General features: G+C 38.5%; 1 long non-coding RNA gene across 1 annotated transcript; it reads right to left on the reverse strand.

Moving 5' to 3' along the window:
- Positions 1-2,121: 2,121 nt before the first annotated feature.
- On the reverse strand, positions 2,122-10,630 carry LOC140509555 (uncharacterized). Its single transcript, XR_011968814.1, has 3 exons — positions 10,459-10,630; positions 7,372-7,527; positions 2,122-6,328 (listed from the first exon to the last, which is right to left on the reverse strand). It is a non-coding gene; the product is annotated as an uncharacterized lncRNA (long non-coding RNA).
- Positions 10,631-13,809: the final 3,179 nt, after the last annotated feature.

The raw sequence follows: 13,809 nt of genomic DNA on the forward strand, positions 1-13,809 counted from the left end.
CAAAACTTGGATAATAATAGTGCCTACTTAATTTGTTGAGTAATATGTAAGCTTTAAATTGCTATTTAAATAGTAATTATTATTATTTTAGATTTAAATTCTGACCTTCTAGATGTTGCGATAAATTTTAATCTTTTAGAGGTTAATAGATAGTGGGAAGATAAAAATAGAAGGGATAGCAAGAATAGGAAGAAAGGAAAGGAAAGAAGATACAGAGAGATTTACTAGAGGCAAAAGTGTAACTTCATTTTTTTAAATTAAATTAAAATTTAACTTTTTTAATAAGTCTATTTTTTTATTTTTTCTCTTTTCTGCCTCTCTCCCTAATCACACTAGAAAAACAATCAACAAAACTCTTGCAAACCTGAAATTTTGCAGGTTTTGACTGAAATCTACCTAACAACCAATGTCCTTCAACATCTTAAGTTGCAAGTTAATTATCAGCCAGTCATCTTTCAAGTTTGCCTTGGGCCCATGCCATTTTATTACTATCCCAATTTTAGTGTTGGCACCAGTTCATTGTACAAACTATCCCTCTTCTAATACTGAGTGGTACAGAACAGAATTCTTGGGCTCTAGCAACCAGATGGCACAGTAGATAGATCACTGCAGCTGGAGTCAGGAAAACCTGAGCTCAAATCCACTTACTAGGTATGTGCAGGGCAAGTCATCTAACTACTCTTTGCTTGAGTTTCCTTAACACTAAGAAGACAATAATAATAACGCCTACCTTACAGAGTTGTGAGGATCAAATGAGAGATTTTCAAGGTGCTTAGCACAGCGTCTATCCAACTCTTCTTGACCCTATGGGCATAGCACACCGATACTGTCCATGGGGTTTTCTTGGCAAAAGTACTGGAATGGTTTGCCATTTTCTTCACCAACAGATTAAAGCAAGCAGAGACTGAGTGACTTTTCCAGGGTCACATGGTTCATAAGTATGTGAGGCTGAATTTAAACCCTGGTTTTTCTGATTCCAGACCCAGCACTCTATCCACTGAACCACCTAGCTGCCTGTTACACTGTAGGTGCTTAATAGATACTTGATTCCTGGTTTCTCCCTGCTTCAGTTTACATGTCCTATCAAACCTCCTCCCTTTGGCCAATGGATCTCTTAAGCTATTGTGTTCAAATTTCGTATATCTTCTACCTTTCTACAAGTGCTATGGATTTCCCATTGAAATCTTCCCTCGCAACCAGGAGTGTGCTGGAGTCAGCTCAAATCAGCTCTCAGGAGAGCCAATTGTTAAATTGTCTGTGTGAGCATTTATACCTTGGATATTGGCAAACCTTACAAATTAGGGTTTGATTTAATGTTTTGTTGATTACCTAGACTTGAGAAAGTGATGGAAGAAGATCAAACTTAAAAGCATCCTTTTTCCCCCCAGAGAGTTACTTTTAAACATTTACCAGCACACCATACCTCAAACCCTCTTCAGTAGAGGGCAGATCCTTTCCCCACTCACACTGATTAAATGATAGAAGTAGAATGATATGGTTACTCCTTGTTTTCCACTGTTGCTGCTAGACCAAGGGTTTTTAATTTTTTTTGCATGTGTGTTATAGACATCTTTGCAAGTTTGGTAAAATCCATGGGCCACTTAGAAGCCTTTCCCAATTCCCCTTACTTCTAATGTCTTCCCACTGAGATTACCTCTAGTTTATTTCTTCTTGTTTGTTCATAGCTGTGTGCATGTCATCTCCCCATTAGATTGTGAGTTCCTTGCAAACATGGACTGGTTTTTGCCTAGAACATAGTAAGTCATTGCTTGTTGACTTCTCAGAATGATGATACACATAAAATAAGACAAAATCTTAGAATTTTTAGGATTACAGAGGAAAACAATTCTATTGAAATGAAGATGTAATCATTTTCTGGTCCAAGTTTATGGATCCCCTAAAATTTGTCCACATAGGCTCCATGGACCTCAGGTTATGAACCTCTGTTCTAAACCATGTCTCTGTCCTTATTCAATAATCCTTCTTTTAAAATCATGTCATCTGGTCAGAGAGGCAGTGTGCATAATGGATAGAAAATCATCCTTAAACTCAGGAAGACCTGGGTGCAAGTCCTGCCTCTGACATGTGCTAGCCTGTGTGACCCTGATGTGACCCTGTGTGACCCAGGCATTTAAACTCTCAGTGGTCAAAGTAACTTTCTAAGACTATGAGTTTCAGAGAAGGTGCTGACCTGTGCTGGCAGAAGGAGTTTCTTTACCTGGGAGCTTTAAAAAGTAGCTTAAAAAAACCAGTGAAATCCCAGGTCCAGTTCCTATCCCATTTAATATCATCTTTTTACCATCTCCATCTCTTCCAGTATCCCAGGATGCTCACCCAACTTCCTCAGTGACTTTAGCATTTGACTCACAGTCTTATTTTCCATTCCTTGCTTTCTTTTTTGGTGACTTCACCATTCACATTAATGTCCTTTCTAGCACTTTCACCTAATAGACCTTGACATCATCAAGTTGAATGAATTCAGCTTCATTCCATTTCAGTCACCTACAAGCATGATTGTACCTTGAAACTCATCAACATTGTGAATTATTTGAATTTTAAGAGGTACAGAGAATCTTGTCAGGTCATAAGTGGCAAGTGGCTATTCAGGAGTTGGAGTGAGGGAAACTGAGGAGATGTGATCATTCCAAGGTCAAAATGCTGGAGGAACAGTCCAGGTGGGAGAGCTAGGAACAGCTATGAGGAAAGCTTGAGTGTGCTCAACACAGTTCATACTTCTACATGGCTTCCTTTGAATGCGGAGCTGACAGGCAGTGACCACTCTCCCCTCTGCCTAGGAAAAGAATCAGCTTGTCAGAAGAAGACTCCTCTTGACTCTCTGCAGATGAGTTCAGTGTTTACTTTAAATGAAAGATGAACACTAGATGACACTTTACTGTTCTCCACTTGAAAATCTTTCTCTCTTCACCCACCTGCTCCTCTTTATCTTTTGTGGGTAGGAAAAATTCTTACTCTTTACAAAACTAATCCTTTGGGAGAACTTGGTCCTATGTTTTTAATCCTATTTTTCATTCTATTTCCTACCATTTCCTCTGAATCTTTCTTTCAAATAGTCCCTCTTTCTTGCATCTTCAATTTTCCTCTTCATTCCTTCTTTCCCTCTGCCTATAAATAGTCTCTGCTCTCCCCTAGTCTTAACAACAACTAACCAACCGTTTCTTCAGTTTTTGTGGATCTTCTTGAATTACCTGAACTGTCTTCTCTCACTGCCAAAATCCTCAAAACTAGTTATATTCATTGATTTCACTTATTCTTTTCATCAGTGCCATCACCATCACCACCACCACCACCACCACCATCATCATCATCATCACCTTTTTTCTGCTCAACACCTTTCCATCTGTCTTCCATTCACACTGTGCTGTTGAAACTACTCTCTTAAATGTCATCAGTGACAAATCTCCAAATTTAATGACTTTTTATCAGTTTTTCATCCTTCCTGGCTTCTCTCTGAGACAATTTCCTTCTTTTTGAAATTCTCTCTTCCTTTGGCTCCCATGATACTTTATTGTCTTGGTTCTGTTCTAGTTCTGCTATCACTTTTTATCTGTCTTTCTCAGTTTAATTAGAAGTATGATTGCTCACAAGCCCTGCTCTGGAACACACAGCCCCCTCTACAAAGGGCATCTTCTGTAGCCATAAAGTGATCTAGAAGGCAAGAGGGGGGTATACTGATCGGGGAGGGAGGTGGGGTATTCCCAGTGGCATGTGTGGTAGCTGCTGCTATGGGTACTCAGGTTATGATGAGGTTATAATTGCCTCGAGGGCAACAGAAGGGTGGGGTGTAGAGGATCATGGTATCACAGAATTTGAAAGATGGGAAGGACATCTGTGACCAACCAGTCTAGCCGATAAACAAAAAAATCCCTGCTATGATGTATCTCACAAATGGTCCTCTAGATTTGCTTGGAGGTCCCCCCTCTAAGGAGATGTGACCCATCAATGTCACTTCTTTTAAACAACTCAAATAGTAAGTTTTTCTGGACATACAACCTACATTTTCCTCTTTCCAACTTCCACTTGACCTTCTGGGGCCAGACAGAACAAGTCTGATCACTCTTCCCTCTGACATCCCTTCAAAATTCTGAAGGTAATTCTCATTCTTCCTAAACCTTCTCTCATCCAAGCTAAACACAATCACTTCCTTCATCTGATACTCATATGAGGTAGACACCTTTGTTAACTCTCCTCTAGACAATCTCCAGTCTAGCGATATCCTTCTCATAAATTATGCTGTTTGGAACTGGAGCAGTATTATGGATGAGGTCTGCAAGAACAGAGTGTCGTCGAACTGTCATCTCATTATTGCACGTTTAATGCAGCCCATGTTCACATTAGCTTTTCTGGCTGCCACATCCCACTACTGACTCGTATTAGCTTATGGTCCAATAAAACTTTTAAGACTTTCTTTAGGACAACAGCTATCTATCTATGTCTCCCTCACCTTAATCTTGTAAAGTTGCTCTTTTGTACTTTAATGCAAGATATTACAATGAGTAATGTTGATTTCACCTTATTTGATTCAGTCCAGCACTCTAGTCTGTCAAGATCCCTTGGGATCCTGATTCCATCATCCATTGTGTTAACTTACTCTTAGCCTAGTGTCATCTGGAATTTTGATGACCATATCATCTATGCCTTTATTCCAAGTCATTAATAAAATTGCTTATTACCATAAGGCTTAGTACAGATCCTGAGGCACCTTACTGGAAATTTCTTGTCATGTTGTAATTTAATTATTAACAATTTTTATTTGAGTAATCTAACCAGTGCTGAATCAATCTGATCGCATCTAATTCATATCTCTCAAATTTCTCTACCAGTATAGCAGGAGATACTTTATCAAAAGCTTTGCTAAAACCTTGGTAAACTCTATTTGTAACATTCTCCTCTTTACTTTACTTTAGTGATCCTGAGAACGAAAGAAATGAGGATGATCTGCCTTGACTTGTTTTTAATGCAACCATGCTGGTTCTTTTGAATTACCACTTCATTTTCTAAATGTTCACCCACCATCTCTTTAATGTTCAATTTTAGAATTTTCTAACCAAGTTAAGCTTAATGGGCTATAGTTCAAAGACTTATCTTTCTTTCTTTCTTTTAAATTGAGACAACATTTTTTCTTTTCCCTTCTTGTGCTTCCTCTCCTGTCCTTCACAGTCTTTTTAAATATCACTGATAGTGACTCGACAAGCTCATCTATTAGTTCTTTAAGGACTCAAAGATGGAGTCCATCTGGACTAGGTGACTAGAATCCATCAAGATCAGATAAATACTCTTGATATCTTATTACCTATCTTGGGTATCAATTCTCTATTTCATTCTGTCATTTTCAGTGTCAGTGCTAGTCTCTTTTGTAGAGATACAAATAGAAGCAAACTTAAGCATCGAACAGTTCTGGATTCTCTGTGCCCCATCCAAAGGACCCATTGCTTATTTGATCCTCCTTTTTCACCTCACAAAGCTGAAAAACACTCCTTTTTGTTGTCTTAGAATCTCTTCAGCCCCAGCTCGTTTTTGTATTTCTTACCCTGGTCATAAAGAATCACATCTTCTCTTATATTCATCTTCTGTTCATGCTTCCACCTTGCGTACATTTCATTTAAAAACCTAAGTGATTTGGTGAATTCCCTATGTATCCACATCGATCTCTTCAGGCAGCCCCCTTTCCCCTTCCTCATTTGAATTGTTTTCCTTTGCACCTTCAAAATTCTTATTATCAAGAATTTCTCATCCTGAGTAGGAAAATAAAAGTCAGCAATCTCTGCTAGAGCACTGGTGATTTTTGCCTGACTTTTATTCAAGAATCTCCAACTCTGTGTTTACGGACTTCTTGGCTTGTCATCATTCCTTTGTTCCTACAGCCATCATTCAAATTAAACATAATAAAAGGGCAAAAGAAGTTTCCCATCCCTTCTTGGATGACTTCCCCTAGAGAACTTTAGTTCATACTTTTTTTTCTGAATCTTTTGAAGTCTGCTCTCCCAACATTTAAGGTACAAGCCAGAACATGCTTGGTTTTCCCCTTCTCTGTCATAGACTCTAGGAGGAAGTGATCATTTTCTCCAAGGTTCTCATTATTTCCACCCAGCAACCAGTTCTGTGTTAGTGAGAATCAGATCCAGACTAGAATTTCCTTTTGGTGGTTCTTCCATAGGTGAAGAAATTAAAGCGAAGAGAATGTATGTCACTTGAGCAGAGTCTCACAGCTTGTATCTAAGGAAGCATTTGAATATATGGCTTCTTCTTCTTTTTGAGATAATTGGGGGTAAGCCTAGGGTCACAAAGGGTTAACTTCAGGTCATCAGATCTAGAATGAGAAGAGAATTTAGAGATCATTTTGTCTAAACTCCTTATTTTACAAGGAGATTCAGTGTTTGTCCAAGGTCACACGATCAGTAAACAGAAGAGATGGAATTTGAACCTGTGTCCTTGGACTCCCAAGTCCAGTGCTCATGCCACTGCACTGGGAAGGTGGGTGTGTGAGCTCTTGGGAATATTTCTTTGAATGGAGAATAATAACAAAAACAACAATAATAGAAGCTAACATCATATACCACTTAAGATTTTGTGAAGTCCTTGGCAAATGTTATCTCATTTTATCTTCACAACCCTTGGGAAGGGTTATTAGTATTCCTATTTTTCAGGTGAGAAAGACAGAGGTTAAGGGACTTGTCTGGGTCACACAGGAGATGACATGTGTGTCTATCACTTTTCAAATACGTGATACTCAAGGGACAAGGAAATGGCAACAAGTCTCCATCTCATCTTTCTAAAGATGGTGGAATGAGGTAAAGATAGCTTGCATTCATTACACCCCCCTGCTATGTTCCCATGAGTAACAGACCTCTTAATGCCAGCTCTCACAGTTTTCAGACTGCTTTTTCTATTCAAAAAGAAAATGAATTCAGAACCATTTTTTTTGGTGGAAGAAATACTCCTATTTTCCAATGATTCTTACAAACCACAATTCAAAAATGTTTTTGGACCCTAACCCCTGGATCTATCTCTTTCTGATTTTGGCATTGACTCTTCTTACAACATGTTGACTTCTGGGTTGATTTTGGACTTCCTGACTGGTACTAACTAACATTTCCATCTAACACAAACTGCTTACTTATTACCCATCTTGTCTCTTTTCCATACCTCCCTCTTTGAGATCTTTTAAAGGTTGGTAACTTGGCTACTTCCTTATAAATTCTGTCCCATTGGTTTCTGCTAGCTTAGAAAAATTGTAATTGTGCTTGAGTCCCTTCACTGACTTTCTCATCCTATGTACTGACAGTTGACCTTAATTGCTTCCTAGCTACTCCTATCTACCTCCTTGCTACTACCTATCCATGGCTTAGTTACCTCACATCACCCCTTAGAAGGACTGTGCTATTTGTACTTCAGGTTAACCTTTGGTGCGCTGGCAACATGTACTTGAAGTGAAGTATTGTGGAGCAGCAGAGGTCAAGCATCTTGATCTCAGGCAAAGGTCCAAGTTTCAAAGACTTCTTGTAGTTCCTGAGATGAAACAGAGGAGACCAACAGAGTGCCATGAGCGGAGGGATCCAATAGCTCTTAAATATAGAAGCAAGGGTCAAAATTCCCTTTAGACAAACCCTTTATATTCAGGCCATTTGTCTTACATGGAGAAGCCTCACAAGCAAGAACATTCAAGAACCAGCAGATTACCCATCTGGTCAAAATCCTGAGGGTCCAGAGAAGTTGGAAGAGGAGTTATGAAGAATATTGCTTCTCTCAACCCATCCTCACTTTTTCATTCCAAACTCCAAATATCTGTGGCTACCTCAATGAAATGACTCTTTCTAATGACACGAGTCACCACTACTCTATGATAAAAGCATTTAAGAGTTTCTGTGGTTGAAAAATTCATCAACCTATGACCTCACAAAGAATCTCACCAAAGTTAAATGGGTTGATCTTTGAATGAGAGACATGCCATCCTTCACTGAGTCAGAAAAGTCAAGTGAATTCCCTATAGCTACGTACCTAATAAATGTAAAAGCTCTATGTAATTGCCAGTTATTGTAACCTTATATTATAGTTATATGCTATTTGTTATAGCATATAACTATATGTTATATGTTAAATATATACATAGGTGTTATAGTATTAAATAATTGTCAGTCAGTTGTCAGTAATTTGTATAATATAGATTATATTTTGTTAATTACTAATATCCATTATATGATATATTTTATTAATTACTAATGCTTATTATATAATACAAAATATATTATATTATATATGATATAGTATATAATATAAAATATAATGTAGGCTATGTTATGATATATTATATGCTACTTTGTGTTATAATGTATAATAATTATATTTAATGCCACATTACAACACATTAATATATGTATAGTTTGTTATGATTGTTATATTGTCACATTTGTTTATAATATTAGGATGATATAATTGTCTAAATTTTCAGATAGTGCTGTACAGAGAAACATCAAGCTAAATTATGGAAATCTTTCTTTATGCAGGCCCATCATTGATTTTGTTTTACCAACAGAAAATAAATCAACAGCTTTCTTTCTACTTTGCTAAAAATGGAGGGACCTTTGTAAGTGCTACAAGACAAGAAGGAGGGTATGCATGTCCTGAAGGGGGCCTACTGATAAGGGAGGCTAGGATGCTGTGGGCACAGAGATAAGTGAGGGCATTAAACAGTATCTTGTGCTGAATATAGGCAATTTTTCCTAATATTGTCACTGGGCTGACTTGACATGAACAACTGATGACTGAACACCATGTGGTGGCTGATTACATTGGCATTTCTAACCAGGATATTTAGAAGAACCAATTAATGACCTTTGAGGGCCTTTATCTGCTCATAAGCAAAACTGGTCGTGGGCAGGGGAGGGCGTGTGGGCAGGGGAGGGCGTTGGACCGTGTCCTCTCTAAGGTTCTTTCCACCTCTAATGTTCTATGATTCCATGTGAAGGGGGGGCTACTGCCCCTTGGACTAAACTAGCCTGTATGTGAATATGAGAAAGAGCAGATGGCACATTGTCAGACATGGCCAATGTGTTAATTTGTTTGTTTCATTGGACTTTGTTGTGAGGGAGGGTATGGGGGTAGAGGTGTGACTGAGAAGTGGAAGGAATATAAAAAAGATTTTCAATAAAAAATGCATATAAAAAGATGAAAGTCCATCATTCTCTCTCCTTGCTCCCTCCCTCCCATCCCCCAGCAGAAAAATGACAACATAGCAGGAAACCAGAGTCTTACTGTCTGCCCTCTTATGCCTCCTTCTCATCTGGAATAGTGATCTTACCCCTCTGAGTTTACCCACTCCGTTTTTGGATACCACACTGTCTTAGCTGATGGGTGAGTGAGTGAAAATTCAGTTAAACAAATACACACATACACATACTTTGTGTCCTTTGTAAAGGATGACCCCCCTTTTTGTTACTCTTCCTCCTAGCTTTCCATTCTTTAACACTTACTCTGGGAAAGGTCACATAATCAATTCTACCACGCTAGTTCAAGTCCTTGCTCACTCTTGCCTGATTTGTTGGAATGGCTTTCTAATCAGACTTCCTATCTCAAGTCTCTACCCATTCCAATCTAACCTCTACACACCTGCCAAAAGATGATGTTTCCCCTTTCTCCTCATTAAATTTCACTGGGTTTCTGTCATCTCTAGGAATGAAAATACATTCCTTTGTTTGACATTTAAAGCTCTCTACTTGCTGGTCCCAACTTACCTTTCCAGTGTCATTATATGTTACTCTCCTTTACGTTCTCTATGATCCACCAAACTGACTTTCTTAGGGTTTCTCATATATGACACTCCACCTTTCACCTCCATGTCTGGAATGAAGTCCCTTTTCATCCCTGCCTCTTTGAATCCCTAGTTTCCATTGAAACTTACCTCAAATGCTGCTTTCTATATGAAGCCTTTCCTGACTCCCCCCCTAGCTGTTGCTTCTTTCCTCCCTGTCAGATTTCCATGCACCTATTTTGCATATATTCATATCTACCTCAATAGAACACAAGCTTTTTGAGGACAGGGTCTCTTTCACTTTTATCTCTATATTCCTGACACATAGCACGGTGCCTACTATGTAATAACACCTTAAGAAATGCTTGATGGATGGATTGCTACTGGAAGAGGTGACAATCTTTTTGCCCTATGGCTCCATTCATAATCCTCATGACCTCTGACTCAAACTCCCTTTCCCCCAATTTACATTGTATCCCCCCCATGTCTGTATCACTCCTCAAGAACAGGGACTGTCCCACTTTTGTATGTGTCTCCTCAGTGTCCTGCACAGCGATTGGCACATAGTAGAAGCTTAATAAATGTTTGTTCATTCAGTCATTTAACACAAAACAAAATAACAACAACAACAACAACAAAAGAACACACGGTGACAACTAGTGAAATTAATGCAAAGAAGAGAGTAGGTGAACCTGGGGGACATGATTGATGTCCATGATGTTTTGTCCTCAGTCTCTTCCCCTGTGCCATCAGTATGGTGTCTCTATCAACCCAAGGTCAAGGTTCACACTGCTTCAGAGCCCATAACGAAGTAGGCACCAGAACTGGCCAGATCCAGCTTACAGCTTCTATTTCAGTTGAGCCTGCCAGGCTCCCTTGTGATTTCCTATTGCCCAACAGTGGGCATTAGGGCCCCCAAAACAGACAGGTAGTTGTTTCCATGGAGACCATTATGTCACTGGCTTCCCACCATTCTGCTATATTTAGGATAATCTCAATAAAGGTCTGACTCTATCAGTAAGAACCAATATTCTGGTTGGGTGGTTTATATATATAAAAGAAACTCAAAGGGTTAGAGTCAAGATAGAACATAGGACCTTTATTTAGGAACAGCAATAGAAGAGGATTTTATTCCTGTAATGCAAAAATTAAAGTACTTAATTATTGACATCACTAGACTATTTGGATTTTAGTAGTCCCTAAATCTGTTAACATGTGAACAAGTTGTATTTTAATATTCTCTACTCAAGCTTTTGTGCTTTGTGGAATTATTTCCAAATTTTAAGAAGCATATTTCATTGAAGGATGGCTATTTTTGAGTGGTGAGTCTATATATTCCAGCAAGGCACACTTATTTAGAAACTGAGCCCCATTTGATGACAAAGACGTAATTCTTTATTTTCTATTGTACCACACTCTGTTTAGTTGCAGCTGGGAAATCGGGCTTCCTCCCTCCCTTCCCTTGAAGAATGAAGTGGACCTTGGCAGCCCGTGAAGCAGGGCATCATTACTGACATACATTCCCTAAAGCATTCTTTTCTTAACATCTATAATAATAATCACTTTTATCTTCTTCATTATCATCAGTAATAGATAGTAACCATTAGTGGTGAGCAGATGTTATACCAAAAAAAAGAATGAAAGTATGCTGGTACTTGCTATCAAAATTATATAAAATAAAGGGAGATCAGGAAAGGAAGAAAGGATAACAATTGTTCACATTTACAAAAATGCAACAGTTTGTAAAGATATCTCCTCATAACAACATTATTAGGTAGGTAGTATAGGTATGTATTATCCTCATTTTACAGATGAGGAAACTGAGTCTTAAATCAAATGATTTACCCATTGTTAGTAAATACATATGACATTTAAGTAGCTCTGAAAGGCTTACAAAGCACTTTATATAATTATCTCTTTTAATTTCCAGGACAACCTAGTGAAGTATACACTTCAGGAATTCTTATCTCTACTTTATAGCCAGAGAAATTGGGTGTTGAATGACTTTCTCATAATCACACCAGTATAAATCAGCAGAGGTAGATTTTTAACTCAGATCTCTTTTGACTGCAATACTTTTGTATTGTGGTGTTGGAGAACACTTCTGAGAGTCTTTTGGACAGCTAGGAGATCCAATGGATTGATACTTAAGTAAATCAGTTCAGGCTATTCACTGGAAGATGAAATACTGAAGATGAAGCCTAAATACTTTGGCTACATAATGAGAAGATGGGACTCATTGAAAAAGACCCTGATACTGGGAAATATTGAAGGCAAAAGGAGAAAGGGACAGTAGAGGATGAGATGGATAGATAGCTGTGTGAGTGTGTGTTTTGTCCTTCATTCCAAAGAGGACCATGACATCAAGGGGATGATGACATGACATGGTGACATGAATTGGATTTGAGGAGGTGAGGACTGTGAAAAGTCACCATCCTCACTTTCTCCTCCAGAGCCATCCTGGGTCCAATGGCCTGATATTCATCTGGATGACTGGTGATGACCCAGGATGAAGTGGGAAACCTTGACCTTTTTAAGCTAAGGTCTTTCTGAGTTCTCACGTTGACTGAGGTGATGACCATTTAGTGAATGGACCTGTTTAAGAAGTGAGTCAAGAAATGGCCCCTTTAATAAAAAAAAAATCAAACTGGTAGGAGAAGACCCTGAAGGCTGCTGATCAAAAAAGAAACAATTACTATTTACACCCACTCTGAGCTAAGAGGGTCTGCACAGAGAGTATCATGGAAACAACGAACATGAACTTGGACAGACTTAGAGAGATAGTGAAGGATGGAAGGGACTGCTGTACTACCAGTGGTCCATGGGGTTTATGAAGAGTTGGACGTGGCTGAACAACTGAACAAGTCTTGACTCCAGATCAAGGGCTTTCTCATTAGGATTTGGACTTTACAAAATATTGCATAGTTTCTACCTCAAAGGATGACAAAGCATGTCCATGACAATGGAAGTCTAGAACAGTCAGAGTATCATATACTTCCAGGGATGGTTCAAAAATGTTGGAACTACTCAATTCAGCTTTCTAAACAAAGTGAACCTTGAGAAGAGGTTTGGAGAAAATGACAGTGAAGGTTGGATAGATGAATCATTGCTTCAGGCTTATGAAGATTCATTGAAGTTGGAAGTGAGAAAATAAAGTAAACCACAAATGAGAACAGAAGTAAAAATATTAGAGAAAGGAGATATATGGATTTCATGAGTCCTATTTCTACTAAGGGCATAGGAGTTTATTTGACATGTCTAGTGACTGGTGTCTGCAGTTTTAAAGAAGCTTAAATTGGATATAAGGAAAACATGGAGTCCCAGAGGGGATTTGAAGAGAATGGCTACAGGCCATTGTACTGGGAATGGAAATCATTTTTACTGCAGTATTTTGAATTGCCCCTTGGGGAACCAGGCACAGTGAGAAGGATACAGAAGAAAACACATCAAAAGGTTGTTAGAAAGAAAGGGATGGTTTTCACTGAGCTTAATAGCCTCAGTCTTTTTTTTTTCTTGTTTCTTTTTGATCTGACTTGGCATTTGGCTATATTAACTGAAAATCTTGGAATTACTACATTTGAAATTCTGGAAGACATGTATCTCAAAGCTTGGATAGAACTAAATTGTCATAATCTTCCTCATTTTCAATATCACTAACGACACTTTACAAAGAACATGTAATACTGAAGAGTGAAGAACTTGCCCAGTTGGAACCATTAAGCTTGTAGACTACTAGCTTCCCTAGTAGAATATAAGCTGGAAGGCAGGGACTGCCTGACTTTTGTCTGTATCCCCAGCGTTTCTAGCAGAGTTTTGGCATGTAATAGGTACTTTATAATGCTTGTTGAATTGAATTGAATTTGTAGAACTAAGAAAATTTAGTTCCCTTAATTCTCAACTGTGTTCAACTGCCTTCATTGAGAAAGACCTCCAGTATACAACCAACGCTGGACTTCTCAGTAACCTTCCTCAGGGTATCATGCTTATGTGATTGCATGAGTAATTCCTGTGCTAAAGAAGGGTCCTTTCTTTTTTTTGGAGAT

The sequence above is a fragment of the Notamacropus eugenii genome, chromosome 6, assembly GCF_028372415.1.
Source record: "Notamacropus eugenii isolate mMacEug1 chromosome 6, mMacEug1.pri_v2, whole genome shotgun sequence".
In the NCBI taxonomy this organism is placed as follows: Eukaryota; Metazoa; Chordata; class Mammalia; order Diprotodontia; family Macropodidae; genus Notamacropus; species Notamacropus eugenii.